A 14,262-nucleotide genomic window follows, 5' to 3' on the forward strand; every position below is an offset into this window, starting at 1 on the left:
TGAGTTCGAGGCCAGCCTGGTCTACAAAGTAAGTTCCAGGACAGCCGGGGCTATACAGAGAAACCCTGTCTCGAAAAACCAAAAAAAGAAAAAAAAAAAAAAAAAAGAGGGGTGGAGAGATGGCTCGGGGGGTTAAGAGGTTGGCTGGTCTTGCAGAAGACACAGGGTCAGTTCCCAGCACGGGTCACAGCGGGTTACTCACAACTGTCTGAACCTCCAGCTCAGGAGGGACTCACACCTCCAGCTCAGGAGGGACTCACACCTCCAGCTTCAGCAGGCACCTGAACTCATATGCACACGCCCACATGTGCACACACACAGGTGTAATTTTAAAATCATTAAAATATTAAACTTTAATTAATGTGCAAAACTAAAATTAGCAAAACCAAAAAGTGTAGAGGAATGCTAAGATACGCTTTAATCAGGAAGACCTAGAAAGCGTCTTGCTGATGCTTTTTTAAAGGAAAAAATAAAGCAAATTTTGTACTAACATAGGATAGTTCAAAAATAAGAGGAGGAAACAGGGCAGAAACTGAACAGATAAGAAGAACACCGTGAAACTCAGTCCTCTGTGCACCTTCACCGCCAGAGGAGAGCTTGCCTCAGTAAGTGTCTGACCCTGGGACTCAGGGCAGATCGCCATTTTCTCTCCTATGACTCAGGAGCACACAGGCTGCAGAAGCACAGAGAGCAGCAGGGCCTACATCTGCACCCAGGAGGTGGTGCTGTTCCAAAGCTCTCTGTGCACTGGTCTTGCCAGGAGAGAGCTGGTCTCCCAGGAGTGCTGACACAGACTTACAGACTCACAGGATTAACAATCTAAACAGTCTCATATCCTCTAAAGAAATATAAACAGTCATTAATAGTCTCCCAACCAAAAAAAGCCCAGGACCAGATGGGTTTAGTACAGACTTCTATCAGACCTTCAAAGAAAATTTAATACCAATACTCCTCAAACTATTCCACAAAATAGAAACAGAAGGTACTCTACCCAATTTGTTCTATGAAGCCACAATTACTCTGATACCTAAACCACACAAAGACCCAACAAAGAAGAACTTCAGACTAATTTCCCTTATGAATATCGATGCAAAAATAATAAAATTCTCTCAAACTGATTCCAAGAATACATCAAAATGATCATCCATTATGATCAAGTAGGCTTCATCCCAGGGATGCAGGGATGGTTCAATATATGGAAATCCATCAACATAATCCAGTATATAAACACACTCAAAGGAAAAAAAAACATACATGATCATCTCATTAGATGCTGAGAAAGCATTTGACAAAATTCAACACCCATTCAGGAAAAAAGTCTTGGAAAGATCAGGAATTCAAGGCCCATACCTAAACATAATAAAAGCAATATACAGCAAAGCAGTAGCCAACATCAAACTAAATGGAGAGAAACTTGAAGCAATCCCACTAAAATCAGGGACTAGACAAGGCTACCCACTCTCACCCTACCTATTCAATATAGTACTTGAAATCCTAGCCAGAGCAGTTAGACAACAAAAGGAGATCAAGGGGATACAAATTGGAAAGGAAGAAGTCAAAATATCACTATTTGCAGATGACATAGCACTCAGGAGGCAGAGGCAGGCAGATTTCTGAGTTCGAGGCCAGCCTGGTCTACAAAGTGAGTTCCATGACATCCAGGGCTATACAGAGAAGCCCTGTCTCAAAAACAAAAACAAACAAACAAAAAAAAAACCTCAAATCAGTGGCCTTTCTCTACACAAAGGATAAACAGGCTGAGAAAGAAACTAGGGAAACAACACCCTTCACAATAGTCACAAATAATATAAAATATCTTGGAGTGACTCTAACTAAGGAAGTGAAAGACCTGTATGATAAGAACTTCAAGTCTCTGAAGAAAGAAATTGAAGATGGAAAGATCTCCCATGCTCATGGATTGGCAGGATTAATATAGTAAAAATGGCTATCTTGACAAAAGCAATCTACAGATTCAACGCAATCCCCATCAAAATTCCAACTCAATTCTTCACAGAGTTAGAAAGGGCAATCTGCAAATTCATCTGGAATAACAAAAAAAAACCTGAGATAGCAAAAACTGTTCTCAACAATAAAAGAACTTCTGATGGAATCACCATGCCTGACCTAAAGCAATTGTGATTTAAAAAAAACTGCATGGTACTGGTACAGCGACGGAAAGGTAGATCAATGGAATAGAATTGAAGACCCAGAAATGANTTCTATGAAGCCACAATTACTCTGATACCTAAACCACACAAAGACCCAACAAAGAAGAACTTCAGACTAATTTCCCTTATGAATATCGATGCAAAAATAATAAAATTCTCTCAAACTGATTCCAAGAATACATCAAAATGATCATCCATTATGATCAAGTAGGCTTCATCCCAGGGATGCAGGGATGGTTCAATATATGGAAATCCATCAACATAATCCAGTATATAAACACACTCAAAGGAAAAAAAAACATACATGATCATCTCATTAGATGCTGAGAAAGCATTTGACAAAATTCAACACCCATTCAGGAAAAAAGTCTTGGAAAGATCAGGAATTCAAGGCCCATACCTAAACATAATAAAAGCAATATACAGCAAAGCAGTAGCCAACATCAAACTAAATGGAGAGAAACTTGAAGCAATCCCACTAAAATCAGGGACTAGACAAGGCTACCCACTCTCACCCTACCTATTCAATATAGTACTTGAAATCCTAGCCAGAGCAGTTAGACAACAAAAGGAGATCAAGGGGATACAAATTGGAAAGGAAGAAGTCAAAATATCACTATTTGCAGATGACATAGCACTCAGGAGGCAGAGGCAGGCAGATTTCTGAGTTCGAGGCCAGCCTGGTCTACAAAGTGAGTTCCATGACATCCAGGGCTATACAGAGAAGCCCTGTCTCAAAAACAAAAACAAACAAACAAAAAAAAAACCTCAAATCAGTGGCCTTTCTCTACACAAAGGATAAACAGGCTGAGAAAGAAACTAGGGAAACAACACCCTTCACAATAGTCACAAATAATATAAAATATCTTGGAGTGACTCTAACTAAGGAAGTGAAAGACCTGTATGATAAGAACTTCAAGTCTCTGAAGAAAGAAATTGAAGATGGAAAGATCTCCCATGCTCATGGATTGGCAGGATTAATATAGTAAAAATGGCTATCTTGACAAAAGCAATCTACAGATTCAACGCAATCCCCATCAAAATTCCAACTCAATTCTTCACAGAGTTAGAAAGGGCAATCTGCAAATTCATCTGGAATAACAAAAAAAAACCTGAGATAGCAAAAACTGTTCTCAACAATAAAAGAACTTCTGATGGAATCACCATGCCTGACCTAAAGCAATTGTGATTTAAAAAAAACTGCATGGTACTGGTACAGCGACGGAAAGGTAGATCAATGGAATAGAATTGAAGACCCAGAAATGAACCCACACACCTATGGTCACTTGATCTTTGACAAAGGAGCTAAAACCACCCAGTGGAAAAAAGACAGCATTTTTAACAAATGGTGCTGGCTCAACTGGAGGTTAGCATGTAGAAGAATGCAAATTGATCCATTCTTATCTCCTTGTACAAAGCTCAAATCTAAGTGAACCAAGGACCTCCACATAAAACCAGAGACACTGAAATTTATAGAGGAGAAGATAGGGAAGAGCCTCGAAGATACGGGTACGGCGGGGGGGAGGGGAGGGGGAATTCATGAACAGAACACCAATGGCTTGTGCTGTAAGATCAAGAATCGACAAATGGAACCTCATAAAATTTCAAAGCTTCTGTAAGGCAAAGGACATTGTCAATAAGATAAAAAGGTAACCAACAGATTAGGAAAAGATCTTTACCAATCCTAAACCTAATAGAGGGATAATATTCAATATATACAAAGAACTCAAGAAGTTAGACTCCAAAAAACCAAATAACCCTATTAAAAAATGGAGTACAGAGCTAAACAAAGAATTCTCAACTGAGGAATACCGAATGACTGAGAAGCACCTGAAAAAATGTTCAACAGGGAAATGCAAATCAAAACAACCCTGAGATTCCACCTCACAGCAGTCAGAATGTCTAAGATCAAAAACTCAGGTGACAGCAGATGCTGGTGAGGATGTGGAGAAAGAGGAACACTCCTCCATTGCTGGTGGGATTGCAAGCTGGTACAACCACTCTGGAAATCATTTTGGCAGTTCCTCAGAAAATTGGACATAGTTCTACTGGAGGATCCAGCAATAACACTCCTGGGCATATACCCAGAATATGCTCCAACATGTAATAAGGACACATGCTCCACTATGTTCATAGAAGCCTTATTTATAATAGCCAGAAGCTGGAAAGAACCTAGATGTCCCTCAACAGAGGAATGGATACAAATGTGGTACATTTACACAATGGAGTACTACTCAGCTATTAAAAACAATGAATTCATGAAATTCTTAAATAAATGAATGAATCTGGAGGCTATCATTCTGAGTGAGGTAACCCAATCACAAAAGAACACACATGATATGCACTCACTGATAAGTGGATATTAGCCCAGAAACTCGGAATATCTAAGATAACAATTTGAAAAACACATGAAACTCAAGAAGAAGGAAGACCAAAGTGTGGATACTTCAGTCCTTCTTAGAATGGGGAACATAACATCCATGGAAGGAGTTACAGAGACAAAGTGTGGAGTAGAGACTGAAGGAATGACCATCCAGAGACAGCCCCATCTGGGGATCCATCCCATAAACAACCTCCAAATCCAGACACTGTTGAGGATGCCAGCAAGAGCTTGCTGACAGGAGCCTGATATAGCTCTCTCTCTCCTGAGATGCTCTGCCAGTGCCTGACAAATACAGAAGTGCATGTTCACAGCCATCCATTGGACTGAGCACAGGGTCCCCAGTGAAGGAGCTAGAGAAGTATCCAAGGAGCTTAAAGGGTTTGCAGCCCCATAGGAGGAACAATATGAACCAACCAGTAACCCCAGAGCTCCCAGGAACTAAACCACCAACCAAAGAAAACACATGGTGGGACTCATGGCTCCAGCTGCATATGTAGCAGAGGATGACCTAGTCGGTCACTTATGGGAGGAGAGTCCCTTGGTCCTGTGAAGGTTCTATGCTCCAGTACAGGAGAATGCCAGGGCCAGGAAGCAGGAGTGGGTGGGTTGGGGAGCAGGGAGAGGGGATAGGGGGTTTTTGGAGGGGAAACCAGGAAAGGGAATAACATTTGAAATGTAAATAAGGAAAATATCTACTAACAACAATTAAAAAAAAAAAAAAAGAACACTGTGGAATGCTGTGGACACGTGTCCATGTTTGCTGACGTTAAAGAGAATCTCTTACAAGGTTTTCTAGAATCTAAGGTTCACTGCAAAACCTCAAGTTTTGTTTTTGCTGTTACAACAATAAACAAGATTTCCTAACATGTTGGCTGCCCCTCTTTCCTTTTTAATATTAGAACATCAATTTTATTCATTACAGCCTCCTTCCCCAGTCAGTGAGACTCAGTCTTAATGAGCTACTGTGGAGGCTTTTGTTTTACATTTGAAGTACTTGGCCTTGAAAACAGGGATTCCCACTGTCCCCGTGCTCCCTGCTTCCCACTGTCCCCGTGCTCCCTGCTTCCCACTGCCCCGTGCTCCCTGCTTCCCACTGTCCCCATGCTCCCTGCTTCCCACTGCCCCATGCTCCCTGCTTCCCACTGCCCCGTGCTCCCTGCTTTACCTGTTAAGTTTTTCTTCACAGGAAGAAACTGAGTCCTCTGTAAAAGAGCTAAGTTGTCCCAACAAGGCATTTGCATCTTTTTTTTTTTTTTTTTTGCATTTGCCTTTAAAATGTTAGTGTCACTTTGGTTAAAGAGGGACTGTTGTTTACTGTGATCTCTGACATTTTGCTGAAGTTTCCCAAATCAGGTCATATGTCTGTGTCCCATATGCATGTCTGGTGCTCTCAGAAGTCAGAAGAGCATTAGATCCCCTGGAACTAAAGTTACATGCATGTAACCATGACGTGTAACATGTATCATAGATGAGCTGTGTGTGGATACTGAAAATCAAACCCAGGTCCTCTGGAAGAGCAGCCAGTGCTCGATACTGCTGAGCCGTATCTCTGGGCCCCAATAGTCTTCTCGACCTTGAATTAAGTAATTTGTAGGTTTTCCAGATGGATCCTCAGAATATCTCAAAAAGATAATTCTCTTTACAAAAGCAGAGACATTCAATTAATTTGACTAGTTTGTTCCATTAAAGTACACGGGAAACGTTGCTAAAAAGTAAGCCATGATATAATTTTTGTTTCTTTTGAAGGGGTGTCCTGCAGAAATAGTGCAACAGTCATAAAAATTCTCCAATCATAATTTTAACTGTTATCTTTACGTGTTATATGCAAGAGCCAGGCACTGTGGCCTGTATTCCTAGTTGATCAGAAGGATGAATGCACTTTTGATCAATGGGCAACACAACATGATCTACTGCATGGAAGTCATACATGATAAACATAACCAACATGCCAAGTGCATCAGTATTTTAACTCTCATGAGGACTTTGGTCATGGTCATTTTAAGACTTGTCACCTACAGTTGTTTAGGGTGGTACTTTGTGAAGCCACTGTCAGTTTGACGTTCAAGGACATTCACAGAAACGACTTTCCAGGAACTGTGACTTTAAGATTGTTCCATTGGATTGGGTAGGAATCTCAGACTTCTAATGAAGGACCCAGTGGCTCATAAACCTTAAGCTGATGTTTAACCCAGCATCAGGCACAATCAGAATTAAGTACCAAGGAATGACTTGACTGATTCTCATGCTAAGTAGTCAGTGGTGAAATTATTAAGCTATGTAGTTTGAACGTGTTCTGTAAGACTGAGTGAAGTCTAATTACCGACCATAATCTATTTAATGAACAGTTTTAGGCACCTGAAGTGGAAAGACAAAACTGGTGTCTAAGGGGATGGAAACCCTCTGCCAAGCATGGGCCCATGGGGAGCTTGGCTGTCTGCCTGGGGCTCTCTTGAGTCTTTAAAGCTTGTGATAACAAGAGCTCTGCTCTCCAAGACTCCCCGTGGAGGAGCTGACGTGACTCAAAGCATAACCAGGTATCTGTGAATGGATATGAAAAAGGGGGTCCAAACCAAAGTTTGGCTTTTCAAACCTTCATTTTGGTCCACACAATAAAGGTGCTATACAACAGTGATAATGTGTGTGTGTGTGTGTGTGTGTGTGTGTGTGTGTGTGTGTGTGTGTGTATGAAACTGAGTTGTCACAATGGTGGTGCAGACCTAGACTCTTAGCACTTGGGAGGTGAAGATAGGAGGATCAAACATTCAGCGTCACTCGTGGCTACACATTGAGTGTGAAGCCAGCCTGGGCTACAAGGTCCAGGAGATCTGGAAGTCTCTTCTGGACTCCACAGGCTCCTGCACATACATGGTGTACATAAACACTTACAGGCCTGCCCACATAACACAGATAATCTTTTTTTAAAGGGCTATACCCCTGGTGATAGGAACTCATGTATCTTGTACTTTCATAAACTATAGCACTACCCAGTAGTCATGGCCTTAAGGGATTACACCAAAGTATAATTTCTCTAGGTTGAAAAAAGCCCATCAAACCCACCAACTGGAAATTCTAGTCAGAATTTCCATGATCTAGAGCTTGGAGAATGGTCTTTTAGAAACCATTAAGGTATCTCCCTTCACTTCGTTCATTGGCAGAAGCCATTCCAGGTTTTTCTCTGCAGCAAAACTTCTGGGCCTTTGGTCTTGAATCTGTTTCCCTTAACTGGAAGAGACTATCATGTCTGCTCAAATTGTGCCTCTGCTGGAGACCTTAAGGAAAAGCTGGTCTGGGACAGTTCTCCTCAGAAATCAGACTGTACTCTAATTATGGGTCACTTCCCTAAGGTCATAGGCAAGTTCTCTGTCATTACAGGGAACTCTGTCTTTCCCCTTTTCCCTCCAATACCTCTTCTCCGTCCCCACCTTTGAGAAAAATATCTGGGACCATAAATGTGTGGATACAGCAAAAGCTAACGCTGTCGCAAGCACCAGAGCAGTGCTGGGGTGGTGAGCTAGATGCTCTCAAATAGGAAACATTACTACTGCCAACAGTGTCGCATGTCTCCAGTGAGACACTGTCACACTGGAGGAGGGGAATGCCCCTTGACAGGCCACACAGCTCTCATCGTTGCTCTCTATACTCCCTGGAAATAACATGACCTTTTCCACTGATAACCTACTCACCAGCAAAAATAGAGAACGAAGAGGATCACGCAATGTTTGCCGTCAGGCTTTGTTTAGATCTCTACGCGTACAGATGGGTGAACAAATCTAACAGACTTCTGCTCAAACTCTTCCACCCACAAGGACTCAACTCCTGGGTCTGTGGAGGACTTTTCTATTGCCTTCAGCTTCTTACAGGATTGGATCTTGCAGTTTGGCATGACCAGTCCCTGCCTTTTGAGTGGGTTTCCTTGAAATTTCCTAAACCTTCCGATAATCAGAGGCCAAAACAGTCAATACGAAAAATTAGCACCTGTCCTGAAGTGGTAAGAATAAGTTCCAAGTGAAGAAGTTTCTAACAGTGTGTCTGGGTGGCTGGTCTCTGCAGCTGTAGGGTGCTGGCTACATGGCAAACACTTCAGTTGGGGAAACGATGAATCTTACAGCCAAGCAGATACTGCAGGGGTTCAGAGGAGGGAGAAGCCACTCCTGAGGATAGGTGGGAACATTAATATTTCACAATCAACAGAACAAATTTAGTGTTATAGACTTCCTCCCTCCATGTTGGGACTAGGGTGTGGTGAAGAAGAAACCAGAACGGTCTGCCAAACTCCTTTTCCTCTCTTTTACCCCTGCACAAAGTGTGGCTCTGATTTAAAAGATGCCTGAGGGGCTGGGGTAAAGATGTGGGAGGTCCAGGTTCAAACCCCAGCACCCCCACGGTGATACTTCTGTTTCTCTAGACATGCTCTTGCATAAATTAGGAAAACTTTCCAGGGGAAAGAGCCATGTGATGCATTCCTGGAAATATTCTGTTGGTCTGCAAGCATCTGGCGTGGTGGATGCCAAGCCTGTCTTACCAAGGGTTTCAAACACTTATATTTAAGTTCATATGTCTCCTGTCACAAGACTAACTGGGGGGAAAATAAAAGGATACCTCTGAGTCCCCAGTGGATTCATGAGAGTGGCTTCCTCACTGCTGAACCTCTGGCTACTCTCTGCCCACTCTGTGGCCTTCTCATCCTGGTGAACTGTGTGCTATTGCAGAGGACTTCCTACAGCTCCCACTGTTTGCGATGGATTTGGAGGTAAAGGAGCTGTTGAGTCTGCACCAGAACAACTTAAAGTTTGTGCAAGAAGAATAACAAAAGTTTTTTCCCCCAAATGCTATTCAAGCACTAAAGTCTCAAGCAAAGACAAGTTACAGCCATTGTGACAGTCTGACTATGGCAGAATACAGGAATACAACAGCCCTGCATTAATGACCCTACTGGTGGGCTTTGAAAGCCATGTAAATAAAAGGAATTTGGACTAGGCTTATTAAACTGTTTCTAGATGGCTCATCAGGTAAGGGCACCTGCTGCTAAGACTAACAACCAGAATTCAGTCCCTTGGACCCACATAATTGGAAGGAGTGAATGGACTCTCTGGAGTTGTCCCCTGATTGCCTGTGAACACCACGTTGCAAACACACACACACACACACACACACACACACACACACACACACACACACTACATTGAAAACCTGAATTCTAAAAACTATAAGTTCAGATATCTTTCCAGGGGATTTCCCTGTAGACTATGTAGGAATGGAATCCTGTCTATGGACTATTGCTTGTTAGTGTAGCATCCTTCAACCTTGGCTCCAGCACATGCCGGGCACAGCATGGAGAGGGAACAGCACTGAGGGCAGGTCTTTGCCGACTGTGTTACCTTTTCACAGCTGCTTAGCTCCTACACACAGCGTGCAGTTCACCAGACAGTGCTTCAGTGAACTTGCTCATGTGGAGCTTCTAGAAACACGTAGGGTTTTAAAACCATAAATACAGTGAAAGAAGCAGATGCTGAAGCCAAAACCAAGAGAGAGGAATCCAAATGGAAATCAGAACCACCCGGCCACTCTTGAAATGATCCAAAAGGTGGTATAGTGGGGACCAGTTGGAAAACCATTGGACAGATTTCAGGAGTGTCTTCAGTAGAACTCCAACACATAACTCACTCGCTATGCTTTTGGAAAGGTTCTGAAGAGCTACAGGCACCTCAAAGTTAACAATTGGGGCAGGGTATGTAGCTCAATGGCTAGAGTACTTGCCTAGCTTTTATGATGCCCTGGGCTCCTTCACAGTACATAAATGGAGCATGCTCGTACACACCTGTCACCCCAGTACCTGCCAGGTCAGGTTGGGGAGGATCACGAGTTCAAGGTCATTATCAGCTACAGAATGAGTTCAAGACCAGCCTGGGGTAGAGATTTTGTCAAAAGGAGGAGGGGGGGAGGGAAAGAAAGAGGAGGAGGAAGAAGAAGTGGGGGAGGAGGAAGAGGAAGAAGAGGAGGAAGAGGAGGAAGAGGAGGAAGAGGAGGAGAGAGAGGAGGGAGGAGTAAAAGGATGAAAGAAATTTTCTTTTAGTTTTTTATTAAAGGCAGGAAACATGAACCATAATTTGTTTAAATTTTTCTCTGATTATCAAGGGACCATGAAAGCACAAAAGAAGTCAATTGATAGGAAGTTTTTCTCCCTCTAGAAGATAAACTTAAATCTAAGGAACAATATCTTACAAAATCCTGGGAGATTTTTGTCTGTTATTTTCTGCTAGTCTCAAAAAAGCAATCAAATGCCTGTTAACTTTTTTTTACAGATTTAATTATTTAACTATTCCTTAATTATGTGTACAGATGTGCTGTGCACAGGAGATACTCAGGTCCCCAGAAGAGCAAAGGCATCAGGTCCCTCCATAGCTGGAGTCACTGGTGGTTATAGGCAGCCCAGCCTAGGTACTAAGGAACAGATGGTGCTCCCTGCAAGAGCACCACCTCTCCAGCAACTCGTCGTTGGTTTTAAAATGCCTCTTATCTGGTACTTTTGGTTTCTTGCCATGGAAAATACTAACCCATAAGAAAAGTGTAGAGTAAAATTTTGACCTTTTAAAGGTTTGACTTCTGCAGCCATTTCAAACTGTTGGACAACCTTGGTGTGGGGGAGGGAGTTCGGGGGTGAGAGAATGTCTGCGTAATCCACAGCATTTGAAAGTTTAGTCTGACTTTAAAAGATGTCACAGTAGGGCTGAAATTTGGTAAAACTTAAGTGCTGATTTTCAGCTTGCCACGAAAAGCTTCCAAAGTTTCTAGTTTAGTGTTGTGCCTCAGTGCAGTCTTACAGACTTCCTGAGGGTATCCTCAGCCATGCTTCAGAACAGTTTTGATGTTCTTAATTCTCATACATAGGTTCAGACTACATACAGTGTTGATGGATGTAGAACTTACTGAACTAATGATTTTCTTCAGGAAAACAAAAGATACCTTGTTTTGTTTTGTTTTTTGAGACAGAGCCCCATGTAGCTCAGGGTAGCTCAAACTCTCCATATAGCTGAGGATAGTCCTAAATCCCTAATCCTTCTACCTCACTTCCTATGTGCTGGGATTGCAGGCGTGTGTCACCATGCCAAACTTGGACACTTCTTTACATCAGCAATCAATCTTACAGCCATTGTGGACCTTAACCACCGTCATACCAGCCAAGACCAATGGGAGTCTGAGTTTATTGAGCACCTATTGCATGACGTGTATTGTTTGATCTTGATCCATTTCAGTGTCTTGGCACTATCCTCTCAGGGGCTATCATAACTGACTCCCGGTATATTGTATTACCTCAAGAGTCATGAATGTTTTTCTGTACCCATAGAAACGTATGTAACAAAACATGAGGAAAGCTTAAAGAACTATGAAAAGTAACCTGCCATTGACATTTTCAACTCCACAAATGGACCAAATAGAAAGAGACTCTTGGGTAGGACACCGTAACTGACCTTAACGTCAACAAACTACAAACTAAGACAAAGTTCTGGACAAAGGGACTGAGCAGACAGACACTCAGCCCACTAGGCTGCCACTGCCCGGAAATGGGCAACAGTGATAACTGACCTACTATCAAAATCTGCTCCTTCTGAACTTGACTTTAGGTACTGACACAGATGTTCCTGCAACATCACTTTGTATAAAGAAAAAGCAAAAATCAACTTTTCCAGCTTTTTCTTTTTAATAGGAGTAACAAGACCTACAGGCTAATGAATTGGAACTTAGAAGAAATTCCTTAACTAAAGCTTCTAATTTGTTTACATTTCAAGAACTACCGATTCTAATTGCACCATTCTGCTCCAAAGGTAAGTGTGCACCTTACCTAGACAGCATTGGTACGAACCAGAGCGAGCACAGGTTCACAGCAAGTAGCGAGCACAGGAAGAGTGAAAACACGGAGCGAGCGCTCAGTAAGCACCTGCAGGGATTTCTTTATCCGGTCCCATTAGTACAATCCAAGAAATGAGTGTGGCTCAGAGTCTAGAAGAGAGTGAGCTATTCTCCTCTGGGGACTCACCCTTCCGACCCTCTTGGCCTACAACCATGAAGTGATAGGGAATGGGGAGGTTTGCCACAAGCACTGAATTGGGGGTAGCTCCGGAATCTGTAAAAAGCACGTACAGCCTTGTACTTTGCTCCATGAAAATCACTTATACAATGGAAGTTAGTTTGAAGAGGGCTGTACCAGAGTAAGGGCTGCGCTTGACTCAACCGCTTAACCATTTGTATTGTCAAGAAAAAGTCATTTTGCTCTTGCCATTATATCTGTAAAATCTGTAAAAATCAAGCGGTTGGTGTAATTTAATCAAGTCACCAGAAAGTCAGCCCCCACCCCGGCCAAGTATTTCTCTGTATAATAATTAAGGTGTAGGGGACAGTGACTACAGATCCTGGCAACCTCTTTTTTTGTCTCCCTGGTACTAAGAAGAGCCCTACAAAGATAGATTGTAGGGGGAAATCATGTTAGGCAAAAATCACCCGCGCTCTTGACAGTGACCCTCCGTGATTAGAAAAGTGCCTATGTGTTAAGCGGATGAAACTGAAGCCTCAGTGCTCAAGGTCACACAACAAGCAGGCAGCGAATGTGAGAGTCCAGCAGGGAAGGGCAGGTCCCTGCAGGAGGCTCGCGCCCCAGCCTGGGAGGGGTGCAGCCTCAGCTCTCACCAGCCCCAGGAAGGCGGCAAACAGGACCGCGGTGGAGAACCAGCGCAGCACGCTCCTGGCCCGGCCACTCCGCCGGGAAGCCACCGTGGCCTGCTCGCTCTCCGCCCGGGTCTCCGCCTGGTGGAGCCTCTGTGCCGCAGCCGCGGGCCCGGCGCTCCCGGTCTTCACGTCCAGCTCCAGCTTGGCGGCTGCGGAGAGCTACTAGGGGCGGGTGCACCCTCTGGGGCTCGGCACTCCGGCTCCTCCAGTCTCCGATGTCCCTCCTGATAGCACTGTCCCCAGGGACCGTCCTGACTCAAGACCTCCGGCGGCTGGACTTCGACCCTGGCCCCAGCTGGCCACCGAGTATGTTCACTCTCCATCTTGCAGAATCGCGGCGGTTCCCGTGACAGAGTCAGGCCACTAGCCAACCTAGAGTCAAACCGGAAGTCATGGTGGTTGCCTAGGAAACGGAGCTCAGCGCGTGTTAGAGCTGCTACTGCAGCCTAGCTGCTGCTTCTATAAAGTGTTCTGCTTATGCTTGAGGGAGCACGCCAGCGCTAGCTGGGAGGTCGTCTTTACACGCCCCACCCCTGCCCTCCGTCCACACCTGAGCTTTCCAGATCTTTTATTCAACTTTCAGGCTAGAGATAACTGCTGAAGCTCCGGAATAGGCTCCTGGAGCCACGACAATCCTCCCCAAGCTCCTTTCTCACCTTAGTCCCGGTGTCCAGAGAGAATCCAAGCACAGAGAGAACATCAGCAATCACCGGCCTAGTCAACAGCCAAATAGCTCAAGACGCATGTGTGGGTTCAAATTTGTGGTTTCAAAAGCACTACAGTTCAAATTTCCACAAATGTTTGGAGCCTGACAACGCCCGAGAAAGGCTGTACACCTGTAGGGCGTCAGCTTTGTTCCGTTTGCTACACTCAAGTTACAAAACAATATAACTTTATCATCTATCTGAAAAATGCTCTTTCCACCTGAAAACCTCCTTGATCTCTGTATTACTGATTACTTATACCGAGAAAAACATTCTTTCCTAAGAT

General features: G+C 43.6%; 1 protein-coding gene across 1 annotated transcript in view; it reads right to left on the bottom strand.

Moving 5' to 3' along the window:
* Positions 1 to 13,602, bottom strand: part of LOC110303227 (sodium-dependent glucose transporter 1A) — a 19,164-nt gene extending 5,562 nt beyond the window's left edge. Inside the window, exon 1 of the mRNA XM_021174244.2 lies at positions 13,234 to 13,602. The gene's annotated coding sequence lies outside the window, so the exon portion shown is untranslated. The remainder of the gene's footprint in view (positions 1 to 13,233) is intronic.
* Positions 13,603 to 14,262: the final 660 nt, after the last annotated feature.

This window comes from Mus caroli, chromosome 10 (genome assembly GCF_900094665.2).
Source record: "Mus caroli chromosome 10, CAROLI_EIJ_v1.1, whole genome shotgun sequence".
NCBI classification, from domain to species: Eukaryota; Metazoa; Chordata; class Mammalia; order Rodentia; family Muridae; genus Mus; species Mus caroli.